Source organism: Aegilops tauschii, chromosome 2 (genome assembly GCF_002575655.3).
Source record: "Aegilops tauschii subsp. strangulata cultivar AL8/78 chromosome 2, Aet v6.0, whole genome shotgun sequence".
Lineage (NCBI taxonomy): Eukaryota > Viridiplantae > Streptophyta > Magnoliopsida > Poales > Poaceae > Aegilops > Aegilops tauschii.
In genome coordinates, this window is record NC_053036.3 from 239,135,142 (window position 1) to 239,160,140 (window position 24,999).

A 24,999-nucleotide genomic window follows, 5' to 3' on the forward strand; every position below is an offset into this window, starting at 1 on the left:
GAGCACAAGTACCGTGCTAGCATGTGTAGCCCCCATTGCGGGATGAGTAAGAGGTTGGTCAGCAACGCGGGAGGCCGCGAAGGGCAACAGGAAAGCATGTGATAATTGTAAGGTAACTCATGGGAGGAGGCAAGCTAGTTCAGGTAAATGCAAGAATGATACATGCCGCAGGGACGGACCCAGGCGGCCTGGGGTTGATGCAGCTCGAGGAGCGCCCCCAATAGTGTAAGTTAAAGATGCAAAAGGATACATGTCGCAGGGACAGGCCTGTGCGACTTGGGGATAATGCAGCCCGATGGGCACCCCCAACTAAATAAATGGAAAAGAGTCACCTGGCACCGTTGCTGGAGAGAGGTTGGAGCAGCCGAAGACGCGTCCTTACAAGCCGCCTGGGTCCTGAGCATCGGGAGGCTCTAGGGGCTCGGGAGGCTCATGAAGAACCGTCGCCATCTCCGCCAGGACCGCGTGATGCCTCGCCTCCTGAGCCGCCAGAACGCTCCGCATGTGACGCTGGAATGTAACAACCACGTTGGGCAAGCCGAATGGTATGCGAACATAGCTGTGAGGTGGACCCTCGCACCGGCCAATGTGCGAAGGCCAGAAGCACTCCTGGGATGCAACCCTGTTGAGCCCTAGGATGTTGACACAGACGCGCAGCTCGTCGTCCTTGCCAGGACAAGGAGCTGCGCCAGGTGGTGGGCAGCGGTCGCCGCGCATGGCTCTTGCCTCTTGAAGCTCCTCTGTCGCCTTGGTGATGAATTCCTGAGCACCAGGCACTCCATGCCTTGTTCCCTCATGAGGGAAGCACGCGATGAAGCATGCCTCCATGTGGTGCCCGAGCGCCTCCCTCGTGACATTGGCTAAGTTAGAGGCCCTCCAGAAGAGAGCCCGCGAGCCCAGCCTGAGGAGGGTGCCGGGTGCGCCTTCCTATGCGAGAGAGGGAGGCGCCCCATTCGTGGGCGCTGGTCCTGAGGTTGTGCCGCTTGAGACACCGCTCTCCTGAGGCTCTTGGTGGAGCAGCTGCTTCTTCTTGGGGACTACCTCAGGAGATTAGATGGCACCTTCGTTGTCTGTGTCTTCAATTGCTGCATCTTGGTAGGCGCGTTTGTGGGAGCGCACCGCATCCTTCTCCTCGCAGGCAACCGTGATGATGCCGCAACTTCCTGGCATCTTGAGGACGTTGTAGCCGTGGTGGGTCACCGCCATGAACTTGGCCAGGGCCGGATACCCAAGGATGGCATTGTAGGGCAGGTGGATGTTGGCGACATCGAAGTCGATGAGCTCGATGCGGTAGTTGTCGCGCTGGCCAAAAGTGACAGGGAGGCGAATCTGCCCTATCGGGGTGGTGGAGCCGTCGGTCACTCCTGAGAAGGGCTTGGTGGGCTGCAGCTGATCATATGGCACTTGGAGGCGGTCGAACGTCTCAATGGATAGAACATTGAGTCCCGCACCGCCATCGATGCGCATCTTGGTGACAAGGACATTGCTGATGACGGGTGAGCAGAGCATCGGGAGGGCACCGGCGGTTGCCGCGCACTTGAGCTGGTCGGATGAGATGAAGGTGATGGTGCACTTGGACCACCTGAGCGGGCGCGTGGCCTCGAGCCTGGTGAGGGCCGCGTTCACCTCGCGAGCAAACTGTTTGAAGATGCGCTAGGAGGCGGGGGCCTGAGCGCCGCCCGAAATGCAGGCGATGGCGCGAGGTTCCTGGAAGCCCCCAGCCCCCTCTTCCTGGTGATGGTCATTGTTCCTTCTTGGTGGTGGCGGCAGCCCTGAGAACGGTCCTCATGAGGCTGGTCCCTCCAGGAGCCCTCGCTAGGCTGGTCCTGCCAGCGGTCCTCACGAGGCTGGTCGCGCCACTCCTGGCGAGGGCCGCGGTCGTCCCACCGTCCTCCACTCCTACCTCCTCCGCGACCGTAGCATCGGTCGTTGCGGTCGGAGCCTCGACCGAAGCGCCCGTCGTGGATGGCCCTGAGCTCCTAACAGCCGTTGGTGTTATGGTTGTGTACATTGTGGAAGGCGCAGAACGGGCGGCTGGCCTCGGACGACTCTGGGTGGTCACAGCCGCGTTTCATCTCTGGTTCCGCCACCGTCGGCGTTCTGGGAAAGGGGGTCCCTAGACCTGCCTGCCTACGGCCCAAGGCGTGGTTCCTCTAGCGGCCTGGTATGGCCCATCATCACCAGCAAACACTCAAGACCCTCGCGAGGCGGACGACACAATACCTCCTCAGGGGCGGCCTCACTAGGCTGGCTCGCGAGGAGCAGAGAGATCAAGGAGAGGGGCACTTTGTGAGGTTCCCGTGACATGAGCCATGATGACCAAGGCCAGGCGGGCGCCAGCGGGCGCATAGTACCCGTTGCCTCTTTTGTGCTAAAGGGGAAAGCGTAGGCGAGGAGTCCCGAGGCATCAGGCAAAGGTTTCCATATCGTTGCAACGAGACCAAGACCAGTAGGACGGCAGGACAGAGGTCATCGCGGAGCCCACGACGGCATCACCACCAGAGCCTTTAGCAGGCGAAGACAACCTTTTGTCTGGATAGCTTGTACTAGCTATCCCCCTTCAAATTGGCCGTCGTGGGATCCCTTCCTGCCTAACATTTGGGAAGAGGACCGGGCCTCTATAAATAGGACTAGCCACCACCTTAGCAAGGGGACGGATCATTCAGATCACCCTCGACCACACAAGCTAACCGAGCTCAAGAACACCTCTCCTCAGGAGGCTGTTCTTCCCTTGTACTTGTTCATCCTCAGCCTACAAGGCAATCCACCACACCACACTGGAGTAGGGTATTACACCACATCGGTGGCCCGAACCAGTATAAACTCTTGTGTCCCTTGTTCTTCGAGTTCGACGTGCTGAGCTTTGAGATCGTGGTGAGTGAGCGAGCTAGGGGGAGGGAGAGATCTTCGTGTGCACCCAGAGTTCGAACCTTAAGGGTTTTGCCAGAACCCACAATCCGACATTTGGCGCACCCACGACGCTTTCCTTTCATCGATCCATGCTCCACCACCTCCACGCTTTGTCCCCATGGCCGGCGTTGCTTCTCCAGCTGGGACGACGGACGCCCATGACGGCTCCAGGGGCCTTAGAGCTTTTGCCCCCGCCTTGCGGCGGGTACAGTGGCCGCCCAGGATCAAGGCGGAGATGCCACCGCGTTACGACAGCGCGGCGGACCTGTCGGCCTTCCTGCTGGCATACGAAGAGGCCGTCCTGGAGGCTGGGGGCGATGACAAGGTCATGGTCGACTGGTTTCCCATGGCCCTCGCTGGCACACCGCGCGCCTGGCTGCTCACCCTCCTGAGATCCTCAGTGGCATCTTGGGAGGAGCTGCGCGGCCTCTTCATCGCGCGCTTCGCAGCACCGGTGCCCATCGCCGTCGCAACTCTCCTCGGCGGCTCACAAGCACCGCCCTCGGACCGTCACACCAAGCAATTCTTCCGCCAGATCGGCGCCGCTTCCATGCAGCAAGGAGCTCCCCCAGGTTGGTCGGCGCCCAAGGCCAACCTCACCTTCGACTCGGGGGACCACCCCGTCACCACCACCAGCTCGGGCATGCTCCCAAGCTTTGCACGCCCACCATCTGCAACGTAGCCATCACCAAGACCCTCGTCGATGGCGGGGCGGGCCTTAATGTTCTCTCCCTGGAAGCTTTCTGCTTGCTTCATGTGCCACACAAACGGCTTCGTCCCACCAAGCCCTTCTCCGGGGTCGGCGGCGGCTCCGCCAGCCCCCTGGGGCAGATCCGCCTTCCTGTGATCTTTGGCACTCGCGACAACTACCGCACCGAGCTGATCGACTTCGACATCGCCCGCATTGGCCTCCCATACAACGCCATCCTCGGGTACCTGGCCCTGGCTCAGTTTATGGCGGCAACTCATCCGGCCTACAACCTCATGAAGATGCCGGGGAGCAAGGGCGTCCTCACAGTAGCTGGAGACACCAAGGAGGCTCTGGCAGCGCTCAAGCTTGCCCTCAAAGCCGCCGCGGCAGCCCACCCAGCCGACGAGGCCACCACCAGAGCTAAGGAGGCCGCACCGGCGAATAAGAAGCAGTTGTTCACTCAAGATCGGGCCGAAACTAAGCAAGTGCTGGTCGAGGAAGGTGGACCCTCAGGAGCCACCTTCACCCGGATCAAGAGGAGGCATTGGTGAGGTTCCTGCGTGCGAACAAGGAGGTATTCACCTGGGAACCAAAGCAGCTGGTAGGGGTCCCAAGGGGGGTGATCGAGCATCACCTAAGGGTGTGCCCCAATGTGCACCCTATGAAGCAGAAGGCGCGGCGGCAATCCACGGAGAAGCAGTCCTTCATCATCCAGGAAACGCGCAAGCTGGAAGCGGCATGTGTCACCCGCGAGGTCCGGTACCCGGAGTGGCTGGCGAACCCCGTTGTCGTGCCAAAGAAAGGCGGGAAGGAGCGCATGTGTGTCGACTACACCAACCTGAACAAGGCCTGCCCCCAAGACCCGTTCCCGCTTCCGTGCATCGACCAGATTGTCGACTCCACCACCGAGTGCGACCTGCTGTCCTTCCTGGACGCGTTCTCGGGCTTTCCTGACCCCATGTGGGGTGTACTGCTACACTTGCATGCCGTTCGGGCTGCACAACGCAGGTGCGACCTTCCAACGGCTGATGCACATCTCCCTGGGTCAGCAACTCGGGAGAAACGCTGAAGCCTATGTCGATGACATCGTTGTAAAATCTAGGGAGGTGAGAACCTTGATTCCGGACCTGGAGGAGACCTTCGCAAGCCTGGGCCAGGTGGACCCGCGGCTCAACCCAGAGAAGTGCGTGTTCGGTGTCCCCTCCAGAAAGCTGCTGGGCTTCCTCGTGTCCCACAGGGGGATTGAGGCTAACCCAGAGAAGGTGAAGGCGATAGAATACATGAGCCCACCGTAAACTCTCAAGGAAATGCAGAAGCTTGCGGGTTGCGTGACCTCGGTAGGGTGCTTCATCTCCAAGCTGGGGGAGCGCACATTGCCGTTCTTCAAGCTGATGAGGAAGAAGAGCCCGTTCGAGTGGACCTCGGAGGCCGACCTGGCGTTTCAAGACCTCAAGAGATACCTGACTAGCCCCCCAGTGATGGTGGCGCCTCGTCCCCTCGAGCCCCTGGTGCTTTACCTTGCCGCCACTCCCTACTCCGCCAGCGCGGCGCTAGTGGCGGTATGGGAGGAGCGCCAGGCCAAGAGTCCGCTGCGCCCCCAACAAAAGCGTGGCGACAGCAAGAGGATGCCGCAAGGTCCGCCACAACGCCAACGAAAGATCGGGTCCAGCCAGACGGCGTTCTCGGGCCTGCAGAGACCCCAATGGATGGCCAAGCTCCGGGGGTCCCATCACCTCAGGGAGCGCCCCAACCTCCGGCAGACGCAGGCTCCATCGGCGCTCCCACCCTCGTCGAGCACCCAGTGTACTTCGTCAGCACAGTGCTAAGGGACGCGAGGGCACGATACCCAATGCCTCAGAAGCTCTTGCTCGCGTTCTTGGTGGCCTCGTGTGAACTGCGCCACTACTTCCAAGGTCACCCAATCAAGGTCGTCTCGGCCTACCTGTTGGAGAGGGTACTCCGGAGCCCCAACTCCGCGGGAAGAGTTGCTGAAGGGAACATCGAGCTGCAAGCATTCCAGCTGGAGTTCAGCACAACCAGGGTCATCAAGGGAGCCGCGCTCGCCAACTTCGTGGCGGAATGGACTGACACCCCGGGGCTTGAAGCAGGCGAGGACCGATCCGTCTCGCCAGGAAGTGAAGCGCCAGATGGCTGGGTCATGTATTTCGATGGCACGTTCGCATGCCAGGGCGCGGGGGCTGGAGCAGTGCTCATCTCGCCCACTCAGGACAAGCTCTACTACGCTGTGCAGCTCTGCTTCCAGCAGGGCGAGAAGGTCTCCAACAACATCGCGGAGTACGAAGGCCTCATCGCCGGCCTTAAGGCTGCGGTGGCCCTGGGGGTGAAGCGCCTCACCATCAGGGGCGACTCGCAGCTCCTCATCAACTTCTCCAACAAGGTATATGAGCCGAGGGATGAGCACATGGAGGCATACCTCGCGGAGGTACGCCAAATGGAAAAGCAGTTCTTGGGCCTAGAGTTGCAGCACGTGCGCCGTGGCACCAACAAGGAGGCTGATGACATCGCCAAAAGGGCATCCAAGCGCCAGCCCCAAGAGCCTGGCGTCTTCGAAGAACGGCTCTTCAAGCCTTCGGTAGCACCTCCGCCTTCGGGGCCGGTGCCGCCTCGGGAGGAACTCCCCCAGCCACCTACCTCGGGAGCCGCGGCCTGCGGCCCGACCTCAGGAGCGCGCCTGCTCCTGGTGCTCGAGCCTCAGGAGTGGTGCTGGACCAAGGAGTTCAAGGAATACCTGACGCAAGGGACGCTGCCGGAGAAAGAGGAGGACGTGGAGCGCGTGGCCCGACACACTACGACATACTGCATCCAGGACAGTGAGCTATATAGGAAGCGGCCAAATGATGTTTCCTTGCGATGCATCTCCAGGAAGCAGGGGAACGAGTTGCTAGATGACATACACGGTGGAGGCTACGGGCACCACTCGTCGTCACGTACCCTGGTCGGTAAGGCATTCCGCAGCGGGTTCTACTGGCCTACGGCACTCAACGATGCGACCGAGCTGGTGAGGTCCTGCGAGGCCTGCCAATTCCACGCCAAGCAGATCCATCAGCCAGCTCAGGGCCTCCAGACCATCCTGCTCTCATGGCCATTCGCGGTCTGGGGGCTGGATATCCTAGGCCCGTTCCCTCGAGCGCCTGGGGGCTATCGCTACCTCTACGTCGCCATCGACAAGTTCACCAAGTGGGCAGAGGTGGAGGCCGTCCGCACCATCCCGGCCGGGTCCGCAGTTAAGTTCATCAAGGGCCTCGTGAGCCGGTTCGGGGTCCCTAACCGCATCATCACCGACAACGGCTCGCAGTTCAGTACCAATTTCTTCAAGACATACTGTGCTAACCTTGGAACGCAGATCTGCTACGCTTCGGTGGCACACCCCAGGAGTAATGGCCAAGCCGAACGCACCAACGCGGAAGTCCTGAGAGGCCTCAAGACCAGGACCTTCAAGAAGAAGCTCGAGGCCTGCGGCAGGGGCTGGCACGACGAGCTCCAGTCTGTGTTGTGGTCCATCCGCACCACCGCCACCAAGCCAACAGGCGAGACCCCGTTCTTCCTCGTCTACGGAGCAGAAGCGATTCTCCCTCACGAGGTCAAGCATCGCTCCGCGCGGGTCCTGGCGTTTGATGACACGCAGCAGGACGCCATGTGGGGGATGGACCTTGTGCTGGGGGAGGAACGCCGCCGTGAAACCACGCTCCGAGCGGCAAGATACCAGCAGGCACTGCGACGGTATCACTGCCGCAGCGTCCGCTCCAGGACGCTCGAGGTGGGCGACCTCGTCCTAAGGCGGGTGCTCTCCAGGGAAGGGCTGCATAAGCTCTCGCCCATGTGGGAGGGCCCATTTAGGGTTGCCCATGTCTCCAGGCCTGGCGCCGTGCGCCTGGAGACGTGGGACGGGGTCCCCATCCAGAACGCCTGGAACATCCAGCACCTCCGGAAGTTCTACCCATGAAGCAAGGCCCAGCGCCTGTGAAGCAAGGCCCAGTGCCTGTGAAGGTCTCCGCTCGTGACACTCTCACATAATAATGAGTGGGGCTTTACATGCCCCGGAGTCTCAGAAGTGCCGCCCTCGGGCCTCGGGGGCTCCCGCCCACGTCCTAGTGGCAGCACTTAGCTCCGCACTGGTGAGAAGACTAGACTAGGTGCCGAATGCGGCTGTTCATTTGCTTTCTGTAGTTGGTTTGCCCCTTTTTATGGAATTTGGAGTTCTGGTGTTCTCTATCGATTGCTCGGCTGGGTTTTCCTTTCCTTTTGTTGCCTATTCGCTCGTTCCTTGTTTTACGCCTGGGAGGGCGGCAGTTGCCCAACGCTCTCCCTCGCGCGCCTCACGCGAGGGCTCTGCAGGTGTGTGCGCGCATTGGGCTAGCCCAACCGCGAACACACCTCGCCGAAGCTCTGTCGCTCGAGAGCTTCGGCTCTCCTAATCTTTGCAAGGCGCCCTCGATCGAGCTCGTGCTTGGCGCTCCCTCCTAATTCCGTGCCCCACGGGTACCGCGACATGGTGCACCAAGCCATGACTAGCCCAAGGTTGAGGCCTCGCACAGAGAAGGATAAGCACCCAACGGATGAGCTAACAAAATTCTGCAGCCTTACGATGACTCCCGAGGTCAACAACTCCCGAGCCAGCGGCTGGGAGGTGTCAGTAGGTCCTAGAAGCCGCACCACGAGACGTGAAACTACCCCGGGCGCACCAAGTTAAGTTATCCCCCTGCACCTACATGAAGCACGAATGCCACAACACGACACAGGAATAATAAACATAACATAGCGACCTGGAAATCACGGTTCGTTACATGCCCTTGTAGGGCCCCATACTTGTTTCTTTTTGAAATGCAGGAAGAAAGGAAAGAACAAAACAAAAGCGGCGCGCGCCCCCGCAGCGGCTCGCGAGGGTAGGCCTTCGGCACCCTCCTGGACTTAGCCAGACCCCTCCTCACGCTTCACTTGGGCACGACGCTGAGACGACCCGCTACCGCCCTCGAGGCGGGCACGACGACGTGGCGGCTGATCATAGCCGCCGCTGCTGGAGCTGTCGCTGGAGGAGGGGCTACCGTAGCTGGACGAACCGCGGCCGGCGCCGAGGGCGAGTTCACCTTCACCCTCGTCACGGCCGTCGCCAAGGCCGAGCACCTCGCCGCCAACGTTGTCCTCAGGGCAGCATCCGATGCGACGACCATCTTCCCCGAATACCCTCACGTAGAGGGTCGCGTCTGTAACGCCCCGAGACCGACGCTCCGTCTGCCTTCCTTGTTTTGCGAGTCAGCTGTGTTTTATTTGTTTGTTGCATTCGTCATCGCATCATTTGCATTGCATCAGCACTTTGTTGCCACCATGTTTTAAAACTTGCATCCCCTCGTAGTGGCCGCGCCCCCCTTGCTTCCGCTGACCCTTCCGAGACCAATCTCGTTCTTCGTTTTCCCTCTTGCTTAAACCGGAGTCCCACTTTGCACAGTGCATCGCCCCCTCGCGCGCGTCCGAAATTTGTCCCGAACCCGAACCGGACTTTCGTTACCGTTGGGTCCGGAACATCCCCTAACATCTACAAAACATCTCCGTTTTCTTAATTGGGCTCCCTAACCTAATTTTCCCGGACTGTCCGATGATGAATGGAGGGACCGGATACCCCTAAGCTATCCCCTACCTATACAAATAATGGGAAACCCTAGATACTAGGGATCCTGTCCCATCCATCCATTTCGTGCCGCCGCCACCCACTCACCAAATCCCCATCGGGATCCCCTCCCGATCCAGCCAACCACCTCCCTCCTGTTTTCAGCCACCACCCAATTCCTTCGATCCAACCACCGGGCACCTCGGCCATCTCCTTCCACGGCCCCTGCCCGACGCTCCACCCCCAAGAAGCAGAAGCGCCCGAGCGCTCCTCTCCTCGCCGGAGCACAGGACCCCCCTGCCGCCGGTGAGATGCCCTGCTGCTGCTCCTCCGTTTTCCCCTGCACCTCCCGTGCCTCACATCTCCCTCTCGACCTCCTAATGCAGCGCCATGGATGGCTGCAGCCCAAGCCGCGTCCTCGCCCGGCCTCTCGCGCGCCCGAGCTCCACCTTGCGTGCCCGCCTCCCCGCCCTCGTGGCCGAAGCAGCCGAACAGGAACCGAGCGCCCCCGAGCCCAGTCCCCGTGCTGCCTCTCCAGTCGCCGCCGACCTCCTTCGCCTCGTCCGCGGCGCCCGAGCACCGCCTGGAGCCGCGACTCCTGTCGGACCTCCTCACTGCCCGAGGCTGCTGCCTCCCCGTCGTCTTCCTCGAGCAGGAGCTCACGCTCGAGCTCCATCGCCACCCGTTGCCCCTCCTCGGAGCAACACCAGCAGGACCCTGCGGTCTCCTCTGCCCTCTCCTCGAGCCGGCCGCAAGCTGCTCCATCACCAGACTGGCTCCATCGCGCCTTCTCCTTGGGGCCCTCCTCCTCGCTCTCTCTCTCTCACATCTCTCTCTCTCTGTACTTGCCGCAGCAAGGAACCGCCGCCGCCAAGTACTTGCCGGGAGCGACGCCATGGCCTCGGATCTAGCCGGTTCCCGCGGTCCCTCGCCCCGCCAAGTCCCTCGCCTCGCCGCCCCTTCACCCGCTCGTCGGAGCTCTGCTCCAGGCGCTGCCCGCAGTTCCCTGCTTCGAACAGGGGAACGAGCGCACGAGCAGCGTTCGCGTTGACCGCGGCCCCGCGCCTCCTCGTTCGATCCAGCCTCCTGGGCCGCAAGCAAGCGCCAAGGCCCAACGCCCCTTCCAGCCTCCCTCTCCACCGAGTGGGCCTTGACCCATGGTGAGGCCCCCCCAACGCCCCTTTGTTATTCTTCTTTTGGGCTTGCTCCGGTTTTAGATTCGGCCCAGTGTAGTTTTTTTTCCATGTCTGCGATTTAGCTATTATCCAGAGTATTGCAGTTTTACAGAAAAGTCCTTCATGTTCATGCATTAATAACTCACGAATCATGCATCATATTAAAATAATTTATATATGAAAAATACTTAGAATTTTGTGTAGATTAATAATATGCCACTTTCATCCCATGATAAAATGTTTAACATGCTGTTTGATTAAATTTGCTCAAATAACATGTTAAAATGATTTATTTCATAACTAAATAACCGTAGCTCGGATTTTAATAAATTATATATGTAAATGGGGTAGAAAAATGCATAGATTAACATGGTGCACTTCATTTTGCTGTTTAACAACATTAAAATTGCGTTTATGGCAGAAAAGTACCAATCCCAAAATATGGACATGAGGATTTTCCGGAATTGTTGTTCGTTGTTCCGGCCTCATTTAAACTTGCCTAAATAGTTAGTTTTGTTATGCTTCACCTTTTGCCATGTTTAACAACATTTAATATTGTTGGGTTTATAACTGAGAGAGAACTAAATAAGTAAAGGTGGTGTTTCGTCAATATGCAACTCGTTGCATATTGAGCTCCACTTAACTTGTAGTTTCGTTTATGCACTTTGCCATGCCATGCCTCATTAAACCGGACATGCATCATACTTGTTTGTGCATCATGCCATGTGTATGTGGTGGTTGTTTACTATGTTGTTTGTTTCTTTCCGGGTTGCTTCTCTCGTTAGCTTCGGTTTCGTTCCGGAGTTGTGAGGATTCGTTCGACTCCGTCCGCTTGTCTTCTTCATGGACTCGTTCTTCTTCCTTGCGGGATCTCAGGCAAGATGACCACCCCTCGAAATCACTTCTATCTTTGCTTGCTAGTTGTTCGCTCTATTGCTATGCTGCGCTACCTACCACTTGCTATATCATGCCTCCCATACTGCCACGTCAGCCCCTAACCTTTTCACCCTTCCTAGCAAACCGTTGTTTGGCTATGTTACCGCTTTGCTCAGCCCCTTCTTATAGCATTGTTAGGTGCAGGTGAAGATGAAGATTACTCCATGTTGGATTATGTTTATGTTGGGATATCACAATATCTCTTATCTTAATTAATGCATCTATATATTTGGTAAAGGGTGGAAGGCTCGGCCTTATGCCTGGTGTTTTGTTCCACTCGTGCCGCCCTAGTTTCCGTCATACCGGTGTTATGTTCCTTGATTTTGCGTTCCTTACGCGGTCGGGTGATTTATGGGACCCCCTCGACAGTTCGCTTTGAATAAAACTCCTCCAGCAAGGCCCAACCTTGGTTTTACCATTCGCCTACCTAAGCCTTTTTCCCTTGGGTTCTGCAGACTCAAGGGTCATCTTTATTTTAACCCCCCGGGCCAGTTCTCCTTCGAGTGCTGGTCCAAACCGAGCGATGTCTGGCGCCCCCTGGGCAACCAGGGTCTATGCCAACCCGACGTCTGGCTCATCCGGTGTGCCCTGAGAACGAGATATGTGCAGCTCCTATCGGGATTTGTCGGCACAGCGGGCGGCTTTGCTGGTCTTGTTTTACCATTGTCGAAATGTCTTGTAAACCGGGATTCCGAGACTGATCGGGTCTTTCCGGGAGAAGGTTTATCCTTCGTTGACCGTGAGAGCTTATAATGGGCTAAGTTGGGACACCCCTGCAGGGTTATATCTTTCGAAAGCCGTGCCCGCGGTTATGAGGCAGATGGGAATTTGTTAATGTCCGGTTGTAGAGAACTTGACACTTGACCTTATTTAAAACGCATCAACCGCGTGTGTAGCCGTGATGGTCTCTTCTCGGCGGAGTCCGGGAAGTGAACACGGTTCTTGTGTTATGTTTGACGTAAGTAGGAGTTCAGGATCACTTCTTGATCATTGCTAGTTCACGACCGTTCCGTTGCTTCTCTTCTCGCTCTTTGCGTATGTTAGCCACCATATATGCTTAGTCGCTGCTGCAACCTCACCACCTTACCCTTGCCTCCCCTTAAGCTTAAATAGTCTTGATCTCGCGGGTGTGAGATTGCTGAGTCCTCGTGACTCACAGATACTTCCAAAACAGTTGCAGGTGCCGATGATACCAGTGCAGGTGACGCAACTGAGCTCAAGTGGGAGCCCGATGAAGATCTTGTCCGTTGTGTTGCTTCTTTTCATGTTGATCAGTAGTGGTGCCCAGTTGGGGACGATCAGGGATCTAGCAGTTGGGTTGTCTTCTTTTATTTTGGTTCCGTAGTCGGACCTATGTGTGTATCTCTGAATGATGTATGTTTTATTCATGTATTGTGTGAAGTGGTGATTGTAAGCCAACTCTTTATCCCATTCTTGTTCATTACATGGGATTGTGTGAAGATGACCCTTCTTGCGGCAAAACCACAATGCGGTTATGCCTCTAAGTCATGCCTCGACACGTGGGAGATATAGCCGCATCGTGGGCATTACAAGTTGGTAATCAGAGCCATCCTCGACTTAGGAGCCCCCCCTGCTTGATCGAATCGCTGACGTTGTTGAGTCTAGAACAAAAATGTTTTGAGACTTAGGATTATATATATCGGAGAGTAGGATTCTTTTTACTCCTCAGTCCCTTCGTCGCTCTGGTGAGGTCTCCTGACGTAGAAGTTTTGACTCTTCTCTCCTCAAATTTCACTAAATTTTTTTTTAGGATCACGCGGGTATCTTGGAATCGTTCTGATGGTTTTGTGACGAGAACATTGTTCTTGGTGCCTCCTGACATTTAGGGGTTGTGGCAGTGTCCCGGGGAGTTGAGCTCCGAGGTGTTGTCGTCACAATTTTATCGTTGCAGTTCTGGAATACCTGAGTTTCGCCGACATCGAAATCTCTTTTATGCAGTTGTTGGTGAGATCACCTCGACGCCACCCAGTACTGGGGCGGGAGTTCGGGAGTATTGCCATAACTCGTATAACGGATGCTTTTCGAAGGTTGAGGTAAACGATTTCCGAAGGTTTCTTGGTTATGTGTTGACGGATGGATACAGCTGGATCTAGGTATTGTTAGTTTGGGTGATATATTTTGTGTCCCCTGTATCCCCAACACCAGATTGCATAACCAGAAAGTTTCGGGAGTTTATAAGTGGGAATTCAAGTAGCTCTTAGGATATCTTTCCGACAGACGCATGATATGAGATTGGGGTTCGACGTCTAGTGGTCCGCCTGTACACGGTTGATTTTACAGTGGTCTCGTAGTGTCTTAAAGAGTCCTTGGCTATGCCGACTCGGGGACGCTTCGTATGTCATGTGCACTGCCTTGTACATGATGGTGCTTTACGATCGATCCCGTGTGGGCCCCACCATGAAATCTTCGGACGAAATATCTATCATATGTTTGTTCCGGCTTATTCTGCAAGCCAAATCCTTTGTTTTGTTTTAAGTTGTGGTATTTGAGTTGCTTCGAAGTCAAATGTTGAATCCATACCTTTCCTAAACGGTGTTCTCATATTTCTATGTGGATACTAATCCTTCTTGTTCATCGAGGTCGTCATGTTAATTCTCTTCCAACCGGCGTGCTTCTCTTCAAGTGGATCCGATATTTTCAACATCCGCAAGATCAACTCTAAGTTTTCTCAACGGTGTTTGTTTCATCCGTCCCAAGGTGCCTTTGTTTTTTCCGCCCTCCCACCCTCTTTCTTCAAGGACTCAGATTTCTTAATCATGTATCCATCTTATGGATGTGAAGTCTCTTCATTCTTTTCAATCAATGTTCTTATCCGGTGATTTCTCATGAAGATACTAACGAAACTTCAAGTTCATCATTCTTCATTCTTGTATTCTTCTCCGGTGGATTAAATTGAAGCTTTTTCGATCATATCTTTTCCTCGTTTCAAATGTTTTCTCATGCCGGTGCAACTCTTAATCATTCCCCGCTTGCTATTCAATTGTTCCGGAGTGTACAAGATATCTCGGAAGATTTGTGTCTCCATTATCAATCTGTTCAAGCTATTTTAAGGTTGTTATCTCATTAAAGCCATTTAATTCAACCGGTGCTATCTCCTTTTCAAGTAATCATTCAACGGTGTATCTTTTGAGTGGGCCCTAACCCACAGGTCTTTTTCCAGGATTTTACCTGACTCTTCTAATTCTTTCCGGAGTTATTCTCAAATTCTTTGCAAGTTTGACGTAAGAATGATTTATCATCAGTCATATTTCTTTCTCCAAGATCTTTCAAATTCTTTTCATTGTTGATTCAACCTTTCTATTCTTCATGGTTCTGGAGTGCTTCATAAATAAAGGGTGGTGTTTCTCGTCATCATTCTCAACATTTGAAGACCAAAGAGTTTTTCCTCCAAATCTTATCCGTTCTCTTGAAGATTCATAGTTCTAGCTTATGCCATCCTCTCATAATTGTTTTCGATTGTGAGAATTCTTTTCTTACCCATCCGGAGCATTTCATGAGTTGTTTTCATTTCTTGATCATCCAATGGCCATCATTTCAGAAGATTTCTTCGTTCTAAGTTTTCAGCTCTCGTTCTCCAAATCTTACCGGTGCATCATTCAAGTACTCTCTAGTCAGCTCGTGATCTCTTCATTCTCTTGTATCTAAATTTCCCCAAGTATCTTTATTCATTTTTCTAAATCTTCTCGGTGAATTGTGCCTTTGCTACTTTCATTTTCAATTCTTACGGTGGTTCGTTCAAGAGTTCTCTTCCTTTGTTATCATATCAATTTATTCGTTGTTTCAATCCTACCGTTGGTCCGTTGAAGAGTTTTCTCAAGTTTGCGCTATATCTATCTTAATCCTTTCTATGAGAATAAGTAGTATGCAAAAATCCGTTACTTGTCATCAATCTAAATTGGGGAAGGATACGTGTAATGTAATTCTTATTCTTGTTTCCTCCAAGTGATTAATTCCTTCTTCCGGAGTTCGTTCATGATATCAAATTTTCGGCTCCAAGTTGTTCATCTTTTCTTTCCGAGCTTCAAGTTATTTCAATTATATCATTTCAAAGCTTCATCTAATCATTGCAAGGCTTCTCCCGGAGTTCTTTTCAACTTTCCATTTCGTTTGATCATTCTTATATTACCGGAGTTCTTCATGGAGGCTCTACATGGTGGTTCGTCAAGGATTCTTTTCATTCTTCAATTGTTCTTCAAGATTTCTCTTGGAGTCAAGATCCGCCAAGGTATACTAAAAAAAAATAAACATGGTGCTCAACACATGTGTTGTTTTGAGGAGTTCAAACATTCTTCATCTTGCATTCCGAAGTGCAATTCTCTCTACCTTATCTTTTGGGATGGTGTTATGTCATTTTGACAATTTCCTTCATGTTTCATGATTCACAAGTTGTCAGGAATGAGATAATTAAATCCATCATTTTTTGTTTCGTTCAAGAGATCTTTTCAACCAATCAATCTTTTTGTTGGAGTTATAATTCACCTAAAGCCTTCCCTAAGGAATGTAGCTATTTGTGGTGGTTATCAATGATCCAAATTTTCTCCTTCTCATCTCGGTGTAGAAGTGTTCATCTCCTTGTTGATATCAATCCAATCATTTGTTTCCGTTAGTGGCGGGTTGTCACCTCATAATTTTGAGAAGTTTTCCATAAGCCCACTACAAGCTTATTCTTTTCGTTGTTGGTTTTCCAACAATTCCGTTCTAACCTTCTTGGAAGGATGCTTCCCAAATTCAATTGTGGTGGAAGTTATCATTTCCTTCTCCGTTCTCTTATTCCGACGATCCATTTCCTATTCGTTCGTCCCGGAGGCATTGTGATGTTTCTCTCTTCGACCAATCATCTTGTTTTGTCAAGATCATGTAATTTTTCCTTTCTTATCCGTTTAACCGGAGTGCTGTCTGAAATCTTTCTTACCCCTTGTGCCATTCTTGCTTTAGTTCCGGAGGTAATGTGTTGTCGATTTCATCGAGTATCCTCTCATCTTGTCAAGATCACGTTCAGCACCTTCCATTTACAGTCGGAGTGCTGTCCATATTATATCATTCTTATTCCTTCTCTATCTTGTTTTAACCGGAGTGGTATAAATATCTATCGTGTCATTTAACCTCAAGGTTCACATGGTGTTACTTGTCTCTCTTTTCTACCGGTGTGTTTTCATATTCCTTTTGATTCGTTAAGATCTCGTTTCATATTCTCCAACCTACAAGGTTCTTGTAATGGTCCTTGTTCCTCTTGCTGAACGGAATGTTGTAAATTTTGTTCACCTCCTTCGTGTCATTTCTTCAAGCTTTCCGACCTCTCAAGGTTCTTTGGTTTCACTCGTTTGTCAAAGAAGCAATTAGTTTTACCTCTTCTCTTCCTCTTCCGTTTTCGCTCCGGTGCCATCCTAGATCTCGGGACGAGATCCTCTTGTAGTGGTGGAGTGTTGTAACGCCCGGAGACCGACGCTCCGTCTGCCTTCCTTGTTTTGCGAGTCAGCTGTGTTTTATTTGTTTGTTGCATTCGTCATCGCATCATTTGCATTGCATCGGCACTTCATTGCCGCCATGTTTTAAAACTTGCATCCCCTCGTAGTGGCCGCGCCGCCCTTGCTTCCGCTGACCCTTCCGAGACCAACCTCGTTCTTCGTTTTCCCTCTTGCTTAAACCGGAGTCCCTCTTTGCACAGTGCATCGCCCCCTCGCGCGCATCCGAAATTTGTCCCGAACCCGAACTGGACTTTCGTTACCGTTGGGTTCGGAACATCCCCTAACATCTACAAAACATCTCCGTTTTCTTAATTGGGCTCCCTAACCTAATTTTCCTGGACCGTCCGATGATGAACGGAGGGACCGGATACCCCTAAGCTATCCCCTACCTATACAAATAATGGGAAACCCTAGATACTAGGGATCCTGTCCCATCCATCCATTTCGTGCCGCCGCCACCCACTCACCAAATCCCCATCGGGATCCCCTCCCGATCCAGCCAACCACCTCCCTCCTGTTTTCAGCCACCACCCAATTCCTTCGATCCAACCACCGGGCACCTCGGCCACCTCCTTCCTCGGCCCCTGCCCGCCGCTCCACCCCCAAGAAGCAGAAGCGCCCGAGCGCTCCTCTCCTCGCCGGAGCACAGGACCCCCCTGCCGCCGGTGAGATGCCCTGCTGCTGCTCCTCCGTTTTCCCCTGCACCTCCCGTGCCTCACATCTCCCTCTCGACCTCCTAATGCAGCGCCATGGATGGCTGCAGCCCAAGCCGCGTCCTCGCCCGGCCTCTCGCGCGCCCGAGCTCCACCTTGCGTGCCTACCTCCTCGCCCTCGTGGCCGAAGCAGCCGAACAGGAACCGAGCGCCCCCGAGCCTAGTCCCCGTGCTGCCTCTCCAGCCGCCGCCGACCTCCTTCGCCTCGTCCGCGGCGCCCGAGCACCGCCTGGAGCCGCGACTCCCGTCGGACCTCCTCACTGCCCGAGGCTGCTGCCTCCCCGTCGTCTTCCTCGAGCAGGAGCTCACGCCCGAGCTCCATCGCCACCCGTTGCCCCTCGCCGGAGCAACACCAGCAGGACCCTGCGGTCTCCTCTGCCCTCTCCTCGAGCCGGCCGCAAGCTGCTCCATCACCAGACTGGCTCCATCGCGCCTTCTCCTTGGGGCCCTCCTCCTCACTCTCTCTCTCTCACATCTCTCTCTCTCTGTACTTGCCGCAGCAAGGAACCGCCGCCGCCAAGTACTTGCCGGGAGCGACGCCATGGCCTCGGATCTAGCCGGTTCCCGCGGTCCCTCGCCCCGCCAAGTCCCTCGCCTCGCCGCCCCTTCGCCCGCTCGTCGGAGCTCTGCTCCAGGCGCCGCCCGCGGTTCCCTGCTTCGAATAGGGGAACGAGCGCACGAGCAGCGTTCGCGTTGACCGCGGCCCCGCGCCTCCTCGTTCGATCCAGCCTCCTGGGCCGCAAGCAAGCGCCAAGGCCCAGCGCCCCTTCCAGCCTCCCTCTCCACCGAGTGGGCCTTGACCCATGGTGAGGCCCCCCCAGTGCCCCTTTGTTATTCTTCTTTTGGGCTTGCTCCGGTTTTAGATTCGGCCCAGTGTAGTTTTTTTTCCATGTCTGCGATTTAGCTATTATCCAGAGTATTGCAGTTTTACAGAAAAGTCCTTCATGTTCATGCATTAATAACTCACGAATCATGCATCATATTAAAATAATTTATATATGAAAAATACTTAGAATTTTGTGTAGATTAATAATATGCCACTTTCATCCCATGATAAAATGTTTAACATGCTGTTTGATTAAATTTGCTCAAATAACATGTTAAAATGATTTATTTCATAACTAAATAACCGTAGCTCGGATTTTAATAAATTATATATGTAAATGGGGTAGAAAAATGCATAGATTAACATGGTGCACTTCATTTTGCTGTTTAACAACATTAAAATTGCGTTTATGGCAGAAAAGTACCAATCCCAAAATATGGACATGAGGATTTTCCGGAATTGTTGTTCGTTGTTCCGGCCTCATTTAAACTTGCCTAAATAGTTAGTTTTGTTATGCTTCACCTTTTGCCATGTTTAACAACATTTAATATTGTTGGGTTTATAACTGAGAGAGAACTAAATAAGTAAAGGTGGTGTTTCGTCAATATGCAACTCGTTGCATATTGAGCTCCACTTAACTTGTAGTTTCGTTTATGCACTTTGCCATGCCATGCCTCATTAAACCGGACATGCATCATACTTGTTTGTGCATCATGCCATGTGTATGTGGTGGTTGTTTACTATGTTGTTTGTTTCTTTCCGGGTTGCTTCTCTCGTTAGCTTCGGTTTCGTTCCGGAGTTGTGAGGATTCGTTCGACTCCGTCCGCTTGTCTTCTTCATGGACTCGTTCTTCTTCCTTGCGGGATCTCAGGCAAGATGACCACCCCTCGAAATCACTTCTATCTTTGCTTGCTAGTTGTTCGCTCTATTGCTATGCTGCGCTACCTACCACTTGCTATATCATGCCTCCCATACTGCCACGTCAGCCCCTAACCTTTTCACCCTTCCTAGCAAACCGTTGTTTGGCTATGTTACCGCTTTGCTCAGCCCCTTCTTATAGCATTGTTAGGTGCAGGTGAAGATGAAGATTACTCCATGTTGGATTATGTTTATGTTGGGATATCACAATATCTCTTATCTTAATTAATGCATCTATATATTTGGTAAAGGGTGGAAGGCTCGGCCTTATGCCTGGTGTTTTGTTCCACTCGTGCCGCCCTAGTTTCTGTCATACCGGTGTTATGTTCCTTGATTTTGCGTTCCTTACGCGGTCGGGTGATTTATGGGACCCCCTCGACAGTTTGCTTTGAATAAAACTCCTCCAGCAAGGCCCAACCTTGGTTTTACCATTCGCCTACCTAAGCCTTTTTCCCTTGGGTTCTGCAGACTCAAGGGTCATCTTTATTTTAACCCCCCGGGCCAGTTCTCCTTCGAGTGCTGGTCCAAACCGAGCGATGTCCGGCGCCCCCTGGGCAACCAGGGTCTATGCCAACCCGACGCCTGGCTCATCCGGTGTGCCCTGAGAACGAGATATGTGCAGCTCCTATCGGGATTTGTCGGCACAGCGGGCGGCTTTGCTGGTCTTGTTTTACCATTGTCGAAATGTCTTGTAAACCGGGATTCCGAGACTGATCGGGTCTTTCCGGGAGAAGGTTTATCCTTCGTTGACCGTGAGAGCTTATAATGGGCTAAGTTGGGACACCCCTGCAGGGTTATATCTTTCGAAAGCCATGCCCGCGGTTATGAGGCAGATGGGAATTTGTTAATGTCCGGTTGTAGAGAACTTGACACTTGACCTTATTTAAAACGCATCAACCGCGTGTGTAGCCGTGATGGTCTCTTCTCGGCAGAGTCCGGGAAGTGAACACGGTTCTTGTGTTATGTTTGACGTAAGTAGGAGTTCAGGATCACTTCTTGATCATTGCTAGTTCACGACCGTTCCGTTGCTTCTCTTCTCGCTCTTATTTGCGTATGTTAGCCACCATATATGCTTAGTCGCTGCTGCAACCTCACCACCTTACCCTTGCCTCCCCTTAAGCTTAAATAGTCTTGATCTCGCGGGTGTGAGATTACTGAGTCCTTGTGACTCACAGATACTTCCAAAACAGTTGCAGGTGCCGATGATACCAGTGCAGGTGACGCAACTGAGCTCAAGTGGGAGCCCGATGAAGATCTTGTCCGTTGTGTTGCTTCTTTTCATGTTGATCAGTAGTGGTGCCCAGTTGGGGACGATCAGGGATCTAGCAGTTGGGTTGTCTTCTTTTATTTTGGTTCCGTAGTCGGACCTATGTGTGTATCTCTGAATGATGTATGTTTTATTCATGTATTGTGTGAAGTGGCGATTGTAAGCCAACTCTTTATCCCATTCTTGTTCATTACATGGGATTGTGTGAAGATGACCCTTCTTGCGACAAAACCACAATGCGGTTATGCCTCTAAGTCGTGCCTCGACACGTGGGAGATATAGCCGCATCGTGGGCGTTATAGCGTCGCCGTCATACTTGAAGTGGAGGGTGCACCGGCTGCCAAGGCCGTGCGCGCGGGCGAACGTCTGCCAACCACGGGCCAGGGCTATGTTGCCCGCAACGGAGACCTCCACCGTGACCCATGAAGCCTTGCTGCAGCAGCCGTCCGCCTGCAGCCAGAGACCGCCTAGACCCGTGGCCGGCAGTTTGCCGGCAAAGGAGCGCGGGAGTTGAAGCTAGGTGCCGGCCGGGTTCTCCGACCACACGACGAACTCCGGCAGCACCTCCGCCGAGTGGAAGAGCGGTCGGGGAGGCCGCGCAACCATGGCACGCCTCCCTCCATCGATGGGGCTGCCACGACCTAGGCGGCTCCCACCGTGCGAAGAGGCGCCGCCGCCGCCGCGAGGGGCCACGGCGGGGGTCGCGACGTGCTTGCGTGGGTGACTGCGTCCCCTCTTGGGCGTTGGCGAGCCGGGCTCCTCCTGGCGGGGCTTCCCTTTCTCTGCGGCCGAGAACCTCTTCACCGGTGCCATGGATGTCACTGTTAGTAGTGAAGCAAGGAAGAAGAAGTGAGCAGAATGGGAAGATATGGGCGACGGGGGCTCCGCCCCCCTCCTCATTTATAGCAGGAGAAGGCCAACCGGCGGCCACCACGATCACAGGTAATGATGGTTTTCTCTGCATGCACTAGGGACTCGTCAAGTCGGGCAGTTGCCGAGGTAGCGTGGGGAAGCGGAGACGCCCACGTCCCGCCAGTCGCCACACGTCAATCAAGGCTATAGGCGGTTGGGGCCCGCGGCGCTCCGCACTTGCCCTTTGGCTTCACCTCGAAGCCAAGTCCGAGCATGCCTTGGGCCCGGGGGCTACTGTCGGCGTTCTGGGAACGGGGGTCCCCAGACCTTCCTGCCTGTGGCCCACGGCATGGCTCCTCCAGTGGCCTGGTACAGCCCATCTTCACCAGCAAACACTCAAGACCCTCGTGAGGGGCCGAGCCTCGCGAGGCGGATGACACAAGACCTCCTCAGGGGCGGCCTCACTAGGCTGGCTCGCGAGGAGCGGAGAGATCAAGGCGAGGGGCACCTCGTGAGGTTCCCATGACATGAACCGTGACGACCAAGGCCAGGCGGGCGCCAGCGGGTGCAGAGTACCCGTTGCCTCCTTGGTGCTAAAGGGGCAAGCGTAGGCGAGGAGTCCCGAGGCATCAGGCAAAGGTTTCCATATCGGTGCAACAAGACCAGGACCAGTAGGACGGCAGGACGGCAGGACGGAGGTCATCACGGAGCCCACGATGGCGTCACCACCAGAGCCTTTAGCAGGCGAAGACCACCTTTTGCCAGGATAGCTTGTACTAGCTGCCCCCTTCAAATTGGCCGTCGTGGGATCCCTTCCCGCCAAACATTTGGGAAGAGGACCGGGGCCTCTAGCCACCACCTTAGCAAGGGGACGGATCATTCAGATCACGCTCGACCACACAAGCTCACCGAGCTCAAGAACACCTCTCCTCATGAGGCTGTTCTTCCCTTGTAATTGTTCATCCTCAGCCTACAAGGCAATCCACCACACCACACTGGAGTAGGGTATTACACCACATCGGTGGCCCGAACCAGTATAAACTCTTGTGTCCCTTGTTCTTCGAGTTCGACGTGCTGAGCTTTGAGATCATGGTGAGTGAGCGAGCTAGGGGGAGGGAGAGATCTTCGTGCGCACCCCAGAGTTCGAACCTTAAGGGCTTTGCTGGAACCCACAATCCAACAGCCGTGAGGATGGCAGCCCCCTTGCGCTTCACGTCCTTAATCTTGGCCTTCTTGTCTTCTGGGTCGGCAGTTGGAAGCTCGAGGAGGGAGAGGCACCCTTCCTCAGCTCTCGCGCACTTGGTCGTGATGTTGAACATCTCCAGAGCCGTGCATAGGTCCTCGTGTATGGCGAGCTCCTCCTTCATCTTGGCATCACGGACGCCATCAGAGAATGCTGAGATGATGGCCTCGTCCGTCACCTTGGGAATCTTGAGGCGAACGCTATTGAAGTGTTGGATGTACTTCCGCAGGGTTTCCCCTGGCTGCTGCTTGATGCGCCGCAGGTCACCCGCGGCAGGCGGGCGGTCACGCGTGCCCTGGAGGAGATTGTTCCCGCGGGCAGGTTCAGGAGCCATGAGCACGCGCCGTCCTTGAGGGCCATGGGAAACCAATTCGCCATGACCTTCTCGTCGCCGTTCGTAGCCTCGATGCTCAGCTCATAGAGCCGCAGGAACTTAGCAGGGTCAGTGGTGCCGTCATAGCGCGAAGGCAGTTCAGGCTTGAACTTGCCGGGCCAGACCACGCTGCGATGTTCGGGGGTGAAGGCGCGGCAGCCCGCGGTGGTCACCGGAGCTCGTCGTGGAGGTGGAGCCTGGTCTTGGTACCCATGCACCGCCGCCGCAGGCGGCATGCGGTCCTGGCGTGGTGGTGCAGGGAGCACGGGAGCACCTTCTCACAGCCGCTGGATCTCTTGGCAGCTTTCTTCTTCGCGTGCGGGTGCCCTGCATGGTGGGTCGCGCTGTGGGGCCGCGCGCCTTGGTCCTAGGATGACATCTTGATGGGGAGGTGGCGAAGGCGCTCCATGGGCTACGTCGCCCGCAGCGGGAGGCGGGCGAGGCAGCGAAAGGGTCGGTGCAGGAGAGCCCCAGCGGCACTGACAAGCTCGGCGATGCGGTCCAGCCAGTCCTCATGGAGGTCGTCGACGGGGCGGTAGCGTAAGAGCTTGAGTGCCATGAGCATCACAGCCTACGCGTCCGCGGGCCCACAACGAGCGTGAGACGACGAGCTGACCGGAGTCAGCGACGGGGTGGCGGTGCGTCCGTCCCTCCACACAGAGGGGTGCAGCGACGAAGCTTGCTGTTCGTTCCCCGCCGGGCCGGTGGCGGCGTTGGCAGCGGGTGATGGAGAGCGGCGGGGAGGACCGCTGACGGCCGCCGTCTGAGCAACACGAGCGTTGAGAGTGGCTCGGCGCTCAGCACGGTCCCGACGAGCATCAGCCATGGAAGCGGTGCAGCGGCGATGCGTCGGTCAACGGAAGAGAGGTTTCAACGCACCCCTACCTGGCGCGCCAAATGTCGGATTACGGGTTCTGCAGACCCTTGAGAGGTTCGAACTCTGGGGTGCGCACGAAGAACACTCTCTCCCTGCTCGGCCGCTCGATGATCCCACGGCCTAGCTCGACGAACCCAAAGAACGAGAGATTTATCCTGGTTTGGGCCACCTTGCGGTGTAATACCCTACTCCAGCTTTGTGGTGGATTGCCTCAAGGGGCTGAAGATGAACTAGTGCAGTGGATGAAAAGCCTCAGGAGGTGAGGTGATCTTGATCTTGATGAACTTGTGGGTGTGAGGATGATCTGAATGATCCGTCCCCCCGCTACGGTGGTTGCTAGGTCCTACTTAAAGGGAGACAACTAGTACAAGCTATCCTGACAAAAGTAGTCTTCGCTTGCAAAGGCTCTGGTGGTGACGCCGCGGTGGGCTCCGTGATGACCTCCGTCCTGCTGTCCTAGCAGTCTTGGTCTTGTTGCACCGATAAGGAAATCTTTGCTTGATTCCTCGGGACTCTGCGCCTGCGCTTGCCTCCTTAGAACCAAAGAGGAAACTGGTACACTGCGCCCGCTGGCGCCCGCCTGGCCTGGGTCGCCATGGCTCACATCACGTGAACCTTACAAGGTGCACCTTGCATAGATATCTCCGTTCCTTAGCAGCCAACCTACTGAGGCTGCCCCCAGGGAGGTCTTGGTGTCGTCCACCTCGCGAGGCTTGGCCCCTCGCGAGGGTCTAGAGCTGTTGCTGCTGAAGCTGGGCCGTACCGGGCCGTTGAGGGAGCCATGCTGCGGGCCGCAGGCAGGCAAGTCTGGGTACCCCCGTTCCCAGGACGCCGACACAGGTTTTTTGATGTTTAACCTGTACTTTAATGCCATGCTTTTGTTTGCCATGATCTTGCACTGTAGCATGCTTGTTTCACGCCTCCAACATGTCAACATGTTATTCCTGCTCACATGCATGCCTTGTTTTTCACCAAGTCATAATCTGTGTTATAAAGTTGCCTTTTGCTTTGCTCATGTTGGATTAATCTTGATGCCTATGAATCTGAACCTTGATGATATTTGAAGTATGTAATCTGGACCTTAAGTGCATATCATGTTTGTGCCTATC